Source organism: Dipteris shenzhenensis, chromosome 13 (assembly GCF_047967505.1).
Source record: "Dipteris shenzhenensis isolate YYH24624 ecotype China chromosome 13, Dip_SZ_1.0, whole genome shotgun sequence".
In the NCBI taxonomy this organism is placed as follows: domain Eukaryota; kingdom Viridiplantae; phylum Streptophyta; class Polypodiopsida; order Gleicheniales; family Dipteridaceae; genus Dipteris; species Dipteris shenzhenensis.
The window spans coordinates 19,264,208-19,277,965 of record NC_141608.1 but is presented as its reverse complement, the minus strand read 5'-3'; positions in this window follow the sequence as shown (position 1 = coordinate 19,277,965).

The following is a 13,758-nucleotide window of genomic DNA, read 5'->3' as shown; positions in this document are numbered from 1 at the left end:
GCTTTACAAATAAATGCTTCCTCAGTGAGTTCACATATAATTTAGCAATGTACCTTGCTTTTTATTTTTTTCAACGTTGCAATTGTCAACATGATACCTATCTTCTCCCATATTTGATGAGTATTTTCCACCATGTAGTGCCTAGTAACTAGAATGCATAGGCAACCCATCAACTTTTTCATGAGAGTCTTAGTATGTAGGCTACGTGCATGTAGCTCTATTAGTTGCAATACTTGCTTACTTGATTACTTGACACATTTGCATCTCATTGCATTCGCTTATTGATCGAGATAGATATTTAATAGTTTCTTTTTATAGTAACCCACTAAGTTGACTGTTTTACAAAAAAATAGAATGATAAACTCATGCGCATGAGACACAATATATTAAGATCTTAGCGTGCCTACAAATGCTCAAGGAGTCCATTAAGCAATGTGTACATACATTTAATAGAAGAGGTTTTATTTCTAGTATGGAGTTACAAAAAATATGCATACTTAAGGGGTATATAAATACCCCTTGAGCGCATGCATGTGGTATAGGGGGGTTTTACATATTGGACACACCATGTGCAAATGATAGGGGTAGTGTTTTTATTGGTAGATTTGTGATAGCAAAAGCTTGGTGATTCTGGGGAAAGAAAATAGATGTATAAGGTGTTGCTCACATGAGCTTATAAGTTTTCTCTTTGATAACATAAAAGTCATAGTCATTACAATCTATATGATATTGTGACTTGGACTACAAGCATATCAACATTGGTGTTATAGTCCATTGATCTATGGTCATCTCTTTGATTTCACAACACTCCATCACGTTTAAGAACATGCATCAGAAGAGGTGAGTAATTAACTTCTCAAAACATTAATTTACTTAATTGCAACAAAATCATTTTTTGGGGCTCTGAAATCCCATAGTATAATCACACCGAGGATGTGAAAATAGTCGGCAAATGCTACCTCTCCATAAATTTACAAGGTGAGGGAATGGGATCCTCCCTTGGGTGTAATTGAGAGGTCCTTGAGTAGTTGGACTAGCAAGCATAATCAACCTAATGGGTCATAGGGTGATTGTGTTAGAAGGCATTGCTTTTCCTTATTTTTACATTGCTAAAGAATTTTGGTGCCCAAAGTATCTTTTCTATTTCCTTAGCTTGGTCTTTTAGAGTCTAAAACAAAAAGGGAAAAAAACCCAAACAGAGCCTAAACACTACATTAACACAAGCACAAAGTCATCTCATGGGGTGCACTATAAAGGAACCCTATGTATCACATGTGTTCAAGGGGCATTTAAAAAACTCCTCAACTAAGAATTTTCACCCAATAAAATCACCCCTCTTTTTTGAACTAAGATATTCTTTTCTTTACTGGTAATCCTGACAAAATTCTTCCTGGAGTTGAAGTAAAATATCCCTTCTTTTAAATTCTTGTGGTACACTAAATTTTTGTGAGGTTAACCCCCGGAGCAAATCATTAGGGATGTCTAAGGATAACAAACTTCTTGAAAAAATGTAATTGAAGAATAAAAGTAGAGGTTTCACACATGCTCATGGTGCTAGAATTTTATTGTTGGGCACAAAGTAGATGTTGTTTAGATCATCTTAGTTCTAGATTTGTAAAGTGAATTCTTAATGACTATGGAAATTGACAAATAACAATCCATCGCTAGTAGATACCAAAAGGAAAATGGCTCAAAGTCTTTGCTTAACCAAGCTAGTATACACTAATGCTTTGCAAAACAAACAACAAGTAGATGCTTGGATGTCACTACATTGTGTAAGTTTTCTTTAGCAATCCTACAGAGCATGAACCTAACTTTTAATAAGAAATGAATGAGTAGGGTCTCAAGGGGGACTCTTGAATTCTAATAGTGATTGGATGAGATGAAGAGTAGTCACGATGCATGCAATGGTAGCTTTTTGTAGAGTTACGAGAGTTGCAACACTTCAATGACATTGAGACATACATGGGGGTCATTGTTTGCTTGGGTGTAGCCATTTTTAGCGAGGTTCAGGGACTTTTCTGTATATGGGTATCTTGCATGACCCATAACTTATGCATCGCTCAATGGAATTCGGTAAACTTTGTCTTCAAGTTGTAGTACACATTCCAAACTTGAACATGAGAGCAAAAAATTATGGAATAAGGATTTGGAACGATACTATTAAAGCATTACAAGTGCTATGTTGCATGTGAAGCCTGCATCCTGAAGATTATAGGATATAGTAATTTATTCAAAAACATCAAAATTATGTTTTATACATACATGCAACCAAGTAATCATTCTAAAGTACACTACGTGAGCTTCTCCTCTGATAGTTGTTGGTATTGGTATCTAGATTCACCATAAAATAGAAGGGGTTGGAAAAGTGCAATTTGTGCATGTGAGAAGATATTTTAATAAATCCAACACTATTTACAATTCTGAATTGTTTCTTTTTCCATGCACTTGCTTTCTATATGGCTCATAAGCATGCCAAAGGTCATTGCATTTAATAATACACAACACCAAACCCGATAGTGTGCCCTTTGGCCTATTTGTGTTTTCAAGCATTTTAGGCCACATTGCACTTGTTTGGGATATCCAATTCTGCTGATGTGTATCGCCGGAGGGGGGAAAACCGATAACTGAAATTTCACTACTCCTGCGAATTTTGAATTTTCACACCTCTCACCCATCAAATCTTGGAAGATTAAGTATCTGCAACTTTCCCCCACCCTGCAAATCCCTTGCAACCCACATCCACCTTGATGTGACCTTGCGCAGACTTTGGTTTGCCATTGTCTTCTTTCGGGTAAGTTGTCTTCTATTCTTTGCTTGCCTCACCAGCTAGCTTCTCTCTATTTTGGTTTGGCATTGTCATCTTTCATTGATTGTTGCCATCGTAACATGTAGCTCGCCATGGCTTACAAGTGAAGGGATGCGTCAATTTTACGAGCAAAAACCTATGAGCAGGTTTATCCGAGCGTGTTTTTCAAGAGATTTTTAAAAATGTTTTTCTTTAGGAAACATGGTTTTTACACTTTTATTTTCACTAGAACTAGATCCCTTTATCATAAAAATATACAGACTAGTCACTCATTCATTTTTACACAACATAATTTTCTTATTTAGAGACATCCCTTTGTACCCCTGTTATTACCTTTAAAAAGTGTTGATTCCTTAAGAAACATTCCTCATAATCACTCTCAATGTAATAATACTATGCATATATAATTACTTATTAACACATTTATATCATATGGCAATATCTTTTTAGTGTTTTTATAGCATATTTATGGACATGTTTCTAAAGAAGTTTAAATTACTATAAATAAGTATTAACTTGGGCTTATATATCACTCTCATAAAATACATGTAATATTTAATACTATATATGAAAGATTTTCCAAAATATAACTCCATAGATGTGCTCAAATGGGGTGTTCCAATCAATTTGAGTGGTTGAATGACTATATTTGGACATTGGATATGAAAGTTATGTCACTTTTAAAAGTGCTGTCCAAGGTAGTTTCGCCAGCGAAACTACCTTGGGAGACTTGCTTCAAAGGGGTTTCGCTGGCGAAACTACCTGGATGGCTTGCTTCAATGAGTTTTCTTTGAAGAAACTCTTTCATGAAGATAGGTTGAGAGAGGGTTTTCAATGTCACCCCCTATTAAGTAAAAGTTGTAAGAAGGATCATAAGGGAATTTTCATAGAGAAGTCTACTCTACATGTGGGTTTCTTCAAAAGCCATCCCATTATGCTCTCACCATTCCTACAGATTCACCTAAAGATTTTTGTATAAAATAGGCATTGCTATAATACTTTGCATATTTCTAAGTGAAACTATGTTTTCTTCTGATCGATTTTTGCCATATTTATGCATAGTTGGAAGCTTTTTTTTTCCTTCCCTCGGACGCTCGGAAGATTTCGCTCAGAAAATGCTCGTCCCCTTCCTGCCTCAATCCTCAATTGTTGTGATGAGACTCGCATTTGTCCTATGGCAATCCTTAGTGCATGGGTAACTCACATGTCCTCCAGATATTGGGGCCTAATGACCATTCCATCATTTTTACCCTTAGGAAGTGGTCTCGATAAAGACGGATCTTGGTGGGGAACTCCTGATCCCTCCCCAAGTTCGTGATGTATGCAATTGAAGCAAATCCAACTGTTTGATACACTTGATCTCATCTTGTGGGATTGATGTGGAGGGATGGGGAGTCTAGATTATACTAGAATGGGGGGAGACGGTCCATCTGAAGGCCCTAAGATCAAAACCATTTGGAGATATGTGTATACCAAGATGTGTTGATCCCCCACTCTTAGCTAGTCATCTGGATGACTCTAGTGCTAGCCTTGGTAATCTCCATCAGGGTAAGGCCCACACCCTATGTAGATATGTCACTGTCTAGAAGATGGCATCAATCTACAATGGTGTCATAGTGAACTTAGCTTGTATGATCGGGTGAGGAACCGATGGATTTACTCCTGATCATCCTAGACCCCATGACAACATGTGGTCTCTCGAATCTCTGCCACTCAGTTGTCGGTAAGTCACATCCCCAAAAGGGTGCTGCATGCATGGCTGTCAGTCTCACTAGTGTATCAAAAGCCCACCCCTTCGTCGGGGGATCCTAGAAGTGTGCCTAAAAGCATTGTCTCTCCAATTGAGCTAAGGCCCCCTACCCTTGTGTGAGTCATGCCCTAGCTATGTGTGTCATCCTAAAGATAGGTCCCGCAAAAATTGCACCAAGATATGTATATGTTTGTACTATCTCCACTGGCTCCCCTCAATAAGTGAAGCTGTGTTGCCGAAGTACTACTCATGAGGTGTTGAAGACTGAATTAGAAGACGATGCAACAAACGCATGTAGGCAACATCTTTGTTTGCTTTTGCATTTGTGGCAAGCTGCTCCTCCTCTTTGGCTTCTTCTAAGTCTATGAGGATGACAAAGTTGGTGTCTATTTTTTGTCATGTCGGAGCACGTCGTCTTGTGTGATGAGTATTTTTTCAGGTGGAAAAAACTATTGAGCTATGCAGCATTCTTTCTATCACACATTTGCAATTGTCCTGGTTCTCTTTTCGTACTCAAGTGATTCTTGTGCACACCTGTCTATTGAAGTTGGATCTACCTAAGTACTTTCCTTTGGTTTAGGATTCTTCCTTTGCTACGACATTCTTAGCGTTGCACAAGAGGACTAGAAGGATATCGAGTTTAGATATCTAGATTTTCCAACTCTGGTTCTATGAATAATGGGCTTGGAAGAAGTCTAAAAAGATAGAGCTATTTGAAATTACATCAATTTTGGGCATGAAGTCGGGGCCGAGGACCCAAATGATAGCATCATGTCCTTGAGCAAAGTATGCAATGACTTGCTTGAAGCCTTTATTGCAATTGAAGTAGCAGCCTGTTGGTAGGCCTCCTAAGGATCTACTCAGGTAGAAGTAAGATCTGGAGGGTATGCATTGATGATCAGCCATCAAATTCTAAAAATGGACTTTGACAACTGAAAGAGAAGGCGCTATCTACTCATTGAGTTGTGACAATTGATCAAATTGTGAGTTGGAATTCGCTATGTAGCTACATCTTACAATGCCACATGGCATCCTATGTGTTGATCTTGAATTTTGGTGGGGTGGATATGTTGATTGGATTAGCTACCTAATATGGATAATAAAAATGTGATATCTTGGTGGCACATGATTGTGGGTGATACCTAAAGAAGTGGAAAAGAATCTTGCTAATGAAATGGATGTGATAGGTGAGGTGGTTAAAGTTGCAAATACTGATCAAATTAGAGAATGAGTGCTCAGTGATGCTAAGGCACTCTCAATAATCATAGGCACAAGGGTAGACTCCATGCTTTTGCATGTAATAATGGTGATGACTGCATTTGAGGCTTAGGAAATTCTAATAATACAGGTTCTATTAAAATTCCTCCACTCATTTTCTTTTTCCAAATTCAATTCTCCTTTTCTTCCCCTTACTTCCCCTATTTTACCCTATTTTTCCCAACTCTCCTAACCCCATTTTCCCCTAATTTCCTATCCCCTTCCCCTTGTTTTTCCCTAATTTTTCCTTCTCTCCCCTATCTTCCCCTAATTTCCCCTAAACCCCCTTTTTTTACCCCTACCTTCCCCTAATTTTTTCTCCAAAATTTCCTAAAATCCCCCCTTTTACTCTATTTTCCCTATTATTCCCTAATTTACCCTACTCTCCCCTATTATTCCCTATTTATCCTCTTCCCCCCCCTTTTCCCTTTCCTTCCTAATTTTCCCCTATTTACCTAAATCTCCCCTTATTTCTCTATTTTCCTAAATCTCCCCTTATTTTTCTATTTACCTAAATCTTCCCTAATTTTTCTATTTGCCTAATTCTTCCCTATTATTCCCAAGGCTCTCTAAAGCCCCTAACTCTCCTACTTTAGGCCTACCTATGACCTGATTTCCACCTTTAAAAATACCCCCCACCCATGCACTCACTTTGTCAAAAGAATGTAGGATCATGTTAAACCTAGTGCACACAAGATCAGCGGAAGAACTAAGGTGGCTCAAAGCACACTCAATAAGACATGAGAGGGAGATAGCAAATGATCTATATCTCTTGCAATGTGTGTGTGTGTTCTCAACAATACATGATAGGCCTCTTATATAGAGAGTGCCCTTTGAATAGTCAACCATGTGGGATCCTCTCATCCATATCTCTCCTCGTGGATATCCTCAATCCACATCTCCACATCATGTAGTCCACATCCTAGGGTGGCTACTTTAATTCTTTCCTATACACATACCTTTGCCCTTTAATCTATGTGCTCATGGCACCATATCTCAACACCTCCCCTTGGTGCCCTAATCCTTTGGCTACTGCAAGGTGGTCAGATGTGAGTTACTTTCCATCACCTCCCCTTAGTGCATGCATTGCTACTTAAGGTGGTAAAGTGTGGTTTACATGTCAATACCTCCCCTGGGTGCTTTCATAGCTACTCTCAGGTGGTCAGGCTTGATTTACAAAACATATGGGCTGAAGGTGGAAAGGATTTTACTTTTCAATGCTTCATGTCGATGGTGTTCGCTTTGTGGCTTGATGCATGATACTTTGTTCTTCCATGTGCCTTAATGCTTTCTGTGTGGATGCCATGCTTTTTGCTATGGTCATCTCATGCACTTGCGCTTCTGGCATGCTTTTTGCATTCATGCGTTGCTTTTCCAGTTGTTGCAAAGGTCTTACCAATTGATTTCTTTCAATATTGGCAATGTCTAATTGCTAACAATGATTTTGGCTTGATAGGCATGTAGAGCTAAAAAAGACGATCATTTTTCCTTTTTGGAGCGTGTCCAAATTCCTCCTGGATTGCAACTTACGCCTTGTCGAAGTTTTTGTGAAGAAGACGGGGCCTTGATGATGTGGCACAAGGATTTACATGTTGCTTGCAAATTGTGCTTAATAGGATGCTGTGTGCTTAGTTGGCACTTGGTGATGTGGCAGTTAACTAATCCTGAACCTAACTTAACCGTGGTTTAGTGTGGGTTCACCTAACCATTGACCAAGGCTAAACTTAACCATAGTCATGTTATCCTATCACGTGGCTTTTTTCTGAGGTCTAACCTTGGAGGAGATGGTTTTGAGAAACATTGATGTCATTTGGAGAGGTCGCTGCGTATGAGAGTCTTGCGCTCTATAGAGTCCATCTCTCTTCTCAACTTTGGTGGGTGATGACACTTTGCAGACACCACGCCAAACAACTTCCGAAGCTCTAAAAGAACTATTGATTCGCGATAGCATCTTACAAGTATTGCTACTACAAATTTGATCCATGAAGCTCAACGAAGGACTCGAATTCCGATTCCTGTAATTTCCCCCAAGATGAAGTAAAGCAGTAGTTGTGAGAAGGTTGGCATTTGTGCGGCTGCATCAGTTGGAGCTATGGCTGTGGTGGCTCACTTGCTGAGAGGCCACGTTGAGTTATGGAGAGCCTACCATCTTGGAGTTTGCAAAGCTACTGGCTGTGGGTGGCATAGGTGCAGAACCAGGATCCGTGGCTTGGTTGCTACTATTGCTCTTAGCCTCGTTGGAGGTCACGTACTTGATGGGCGATGACCTTTGGCTGTGGATTTGTGATGGAGCATGGCTGTGTACTATGTAGATGGTGCTGGAGGTATGGAGGATGGGGCTTATTCGCCACCTACAATAGAGGTAGCTCGTGGCAGCTGTTTAGATCAGCAGTAGTGAGATGAAGCATCACTGGTCGGCGTGCATAAAGGCTGAGGCTACCTGGGCTTAGAGCCATGACAGAGTTGTGGGAGTTTGTAGATCACGGTTCGTGGCCTTGGAGCTAGCCCGTAGCTAAGTGCAGTCCGTCATGGAAGGAGAGGCAAGGCTAGTTCTAGTCGCTATGGCCAAGTCTTTGCAAGAGCCCGCGAAAATCATAGTAGAGTGTTGTTGCATCTAAGCACTGCATTGAAGTCACCTAAGCACATTTAACGAGGTTGCTAGTGAGCTTCTATTACTTTGCAATCCTCAACTGCAGTCAGCTTGCAAAACAAAGAGATTCAAACGGGTCCCTGGCCTCTCTGGTTGCATTTGGAGATGTTCTCTACTGTAGGCTGCTGTAGATAGGAGTCTCTTTAGAGCAAGCCTAGCAAAGTAACTAAATCTCTATGAAACAATAACACAGAGACCTCTCTCTCTCTCTCTCTCTCTCTCTCTCTCTCTCTCTCTCTCTCTCTCTCTCTCTCTCTCTCTTCTCTCTCTTAAGGCAACACTCAAGAAGTCTCACAAAGCATTCTCAACTGCATCTACACAACAATAGTTCTCATTCTAAACTATTGTTATTCAGCCTGATACACTGACTGAATGCTAATCTAATCTTGTGAACTCGATGGTCCCCCATGTAAAGTCATTGTTATTATATTTTGATTCCGGCTCAATGCTAATCTGAGCCTGTGAATTAGATGGTCTCTCATGCACAATCATTGTTATTACAATCTGATTCCGACTGAATGCTAATCTGAACCTATGAATTAGTCGGTCCCTCATGCATGGTCATTGTCACTAAAACAAGCTCGGTGGTTGTTTGAGATTAATTTATTGTTTGGGATTTATTTTTTTCCTTTTTGGGATTTATTGATTGGGATTTATTGAAACAAGCGTGGTGGTTGTTTGGGATTTACTAAAGGTTATATTTTGTGGGGGTTGTAGTTAATCCTAAACCAACAAAAATGCATTTCGTTGCCAGTGCCTACCTTTTGAGAGGTCAAAGGGTACACACCCCCTCATGTCATTTTAGACTAGGCTAAGTATGTGGATTCATTGTTGTGTGTAGCATGTGGCTAAGTATGTGGATTCATTGTTGTGTGTAGCATGTGAATACATTGTTATTTGTAGCACGTGGTTGCACTTTCAGTTCATGCATTGTAGCCATTGATTGGCATTTCCATGATGCAATAATTCATTTGTGAGTGCATTGATTTCACATGCTTCGGTGCACCACTTTTCACATACAAACCTTCACCCATGGAGTTACTGTGAGTGCTGAACATCTTTTCATCACCTAAGCAATAGACAAATCCTTCTTGAATCTTGATAACTTTTACCATTTTTAACCTTCATTGGATCCACTTGGATTTTCTAGAGCTATTTCATTGTGCTCGCTTTGAAAGTTTGGACAAAATTGAAGGGTGAAGGGACCCTCAGCTTACAATAACCTCAATCTCACTTTTGTTTCTCTCATTTCAACTCTTCTTGCACCTTCAAAACCTTCTTTTCACTCTTTTCACTCTTCCCACACCTTCAAATTGGTAGAAATTTTTTCAAATCAATAAGTTCCCTTTAAGGTTACATCAATTCACATGGCAAAGTTTCTTGATTTTTTATAGGGAAATTAGAAGAATCGAAATGGTATAATCTAGCTCCTCCAGTGTTTAATCTAGAAATCTATGAGTTGAGATGAGGTTGAGATCTTTTGAGGATGAAGAAGAGGAAATGGTGGAAACATGAGAAATTCCCTCTTCACATTCAACTTTATTTCTTTTGATTTCTATATCCTTACTGAATTTCTCTTTCATTGTACAGATGGCAAGCTAGTATTTGTTACAAAAATGGATGAAGCTCAGTTGGTAAAACAACACAAGCTAGAGAGGGTGAGCATTTGTATTATGAATGACACCTTGCATTTTGCTTAAGGGGATGAGGAAGTTGAGCAAGGTTTCTCAGTCCAATTTGAGAAGAACATATGGTGACTTGTAGCCTTTGAGACCCCAAAGGAGTGCCACGAGACATTGAAGTGGGTTTTGGAGAGAACCGGCATCTCGTCGATTATTCGAAGACAAGAGGCAGGGCAAGCATTAATTGTGGATGGGCATGGAACGTTTCAAGTTGAATGGCATCTAGCTAGTGATTTGAAGACCCTCAAGTGCTTGTATGGTTGTGATACAGGTGCAGATGCAAAATGGACATGCTTGTATTGCACCCACTCTCAGAAGATGCAAAAGGGAAGCCTGTAGTGGGAAAATGGCATCCTTTCTTACAACCAAAGTGCAGCCCCTGATCATCACAAAAAGAAACTAAGTGGAACCCCATTCTACCAATTCCATTAGAGCGGGTACACGTGTGTACTTTGCATGCTGAACTGCGTATACTTGATAAGTTACTCTATCTCCATCTAGTTTATGCTTGGAATTTGAGGCCACAGCAAGTATCTACACAATGCATTACAAAAGTTGAAGAACTACTCTCACTAATGGGACTTCACGGAGGCAATGTGAAGCTTAAGCAGGACAAGAAACAATTAGGAAAGACACAAAATCTTCCTGCTAAAGTGTCCATGGGTGGAGGATAGGCAAGGAGGTTCTTGTCCAACCACAATGCTGATAAAGAAAAACATGCATTGGCTCAAAGCACCCTAGGTTGGGAGTACTGGAAAGATTTGTGTGAGTGCACCATAAATCAAGCTTCACATCTGCAAATTGCTACTTTGAGAGCAAAACTATGGACAAAGCTTGATGCATTTATAAAGTTGCTTAGACAAGGTCAAACAGATGAGCTTTATTATGAGAGATTTAGGACAGCATTGGGAGAATTCATATCATTGATGGTAGAAGCATGGGGGGAGTCACATATTACACATTACATGGTAATCCTCCTTAGGTTGAAATTTTGTGCTTTAAACTTGAGTCAGTTTATTGTTTCTAATACAATGTTTTTCTTTACATCATATTCTTTACACACATACACCATGGTTTGTGGAGCAATGGGGCCCTCTCTCCATTTGGAATACTCAAGGAATGGAGATCACACTACAAAGCAAAGGCAACATACTTCAAGAATACAAGGCATGGGGGTGGTATCACACGAAGCAATGCACTACAGGAAATGTTCGATTGGTTTTATAGATGTCTAGAGGCCAGGACTCTCAAGTGCGATAAGGTAGAGGTCTCAAGTCTTGCAAAAGTGGTTCAACATGTCAAGAAGACAAGGAGATGTGCTGCTTGGAAGTCCTCAATAGGGAGCCAAGGGGTTGCGCTTTGGTTGTAATGTAGAGTCAGACAGGGGAGGCGTTGGGTCTTAAGAGAGCCCCAAATGTAAAATGTTTTATGAATAAAGTTAACACTATTTTGAGTCAATTATAGATTCCAAAATTCACAAATTGGTTTGGAAATTACAGAATTGCATGTGCGACATGGCAGGGCAGAGGGGTGAGTGGGTTGGGAGGGAGGGTGGTGACGATTAAGTATTACTGAACTGGCGACAAAACACTGAGGGGGAAGGAGGTGCACTCAAAAAACCCTAATTTAAAAGAAAAACCCTGAAGTGCTTTAAAAAAGACTATGTAAAGCACTTCAGAACCCTAAAATCCCTCATTTCTATGGCACAAGTTAAACGAACTACTAGGCCCACTGGACACGGTTTAGACGCTACCCGTTGTCCTCATCAGAACGCCATGGCCTTCAAACACACTGCAAGCCCCAGTGGCCAAGAGGGCAATGATCACCAGGGATCTGAAGGCGGTTCTCATCATCAGGAGTCCAAGCAATGCGAGTCACTACCATCTGACTCTCATGGGGGATCCCAGGGATCTTAGCACCATGAGGAATCCCAGCATGATGAAGGATCCAAGCACGATCAGGGGTCCTCTTAGTCCTTCCACACAAGTAACCATGGAAGTAGAGAGGTCTCCTAAGAGGGGCAAAATAGTCTAGTCAATCCTGATCAACTGCCCCTCCCTCCTGCGTGGGGTCATGGCATGGAGCATCTAGACGAACAAGGGGAGCAAGAAAGGCAAAGAGGGGAGATGGAGAGATTACAGGGGCCACAACAAGAGGAAGTATTTAGGGGGCTCATAGATATAATGAACCTTTGCCCCAATCCTCCAACCGAGTAGACCGCGCAGAAGAGCACCATCAACCCTCTGTGCCTCGAGATGATTAGATATGAGGAGCCTCTAGTACGAGCTGAGCAAGAGCCTCAGCCTACTGTCTCACAACCCCATGAAAAGGAAAACAGACTAAGGACAAAGCAGACCCCTAGGCATGAGAAGCCACCTCGAATGACCCACCAGACACAGGAAGAGGAGTCTGAAGAGGTGGTTGCAAGGGAGGAGAGGCGAAAGAAGTTCAAAGCAGACAAGCGGCCATGGAGCCATGTCCAAATGCTAGTGCAGGGTCCCCCAAAGATTAAGAGGCACAAAAAATTAGGCATGATGGCACTTCAGGAGATCCGCAAGTTCCAAACCATTGTGGACAATCTCATTCCCCGTGCACCCTTCCAGCATGTTGTATGTGAAATAGCATAGCATTACAAGAGTGATGTGCATTTCACTTCAGGCACTATGGGAGCAATTCAAGAGGCAATGGAGCAGATGATAGTAGGTATTTTTGAAGACGTGAACTTATGTGCTATCCATGCCAAAAGAGTAACAGTGATGGACAAGGACCTTGCACTCGCCAAGCGCATCCGCTCCGATCCCTCCCTTAGGCCCTAGATGTTGTTTAGGTTCATTTGGTGTAACCTGAATCATTTTGTAAATCTCTACCCTTTGAGGCCAATGAATAAAAGATATCTTTATGTTCTATTATTGTTCCCATGTTATTATACATGTTACGTGATGCTTTCCATTAGTTTATGCAAGTTCAGTGTGAATTTGAGTGGTTAAATGATGTTTTTTCACCGTGCGATAGAAGTCAAACATGCCCCATATGTGCCATAGCGGGTTTTACCATTTTTGGACCCCGCAATTCCAAACACATTTGCCTTCTGCCGCGTGGTGAGATTCTTACTGGATTGCTCAGAAATGACCATTATAGCGCAAATATTTATCTGATCGCATGCTTTTGAATAGAATAGTGAATGAAAATATTAATGCCAACAACAATTAAAGTTATAAAATACAATGACAGTATAAAATAAATTTTGTAAAAGAACACAAAATGGGGCATTGTATAAAAAGTATAGCTGTATTCATATAAAATAAAATTTCTATACAATAAGGCTTCAGATCCTTTCTCTCTTGTCTAAAACACTGAGAACATCAGGCTTTGAATTCCCAAATACACTCCTAGCTCTAAACCTAGTCGATAGAGAGTCAATGCTATTGTCGTTGCTGGCTAGGGACATGGCTGCTGTCGTTAATCCCATACCTTGAAAATTGGTTCCAAAGGCATTGAGGGCAGCCATGCGGTTCACCAAAATGACCTTGTCAGCATTGCGATTGATGTAGCATGACCAATCACTCTTGACAAGGCCTTGCACTTCAGGAGATGAGTGATCTCGACCGAA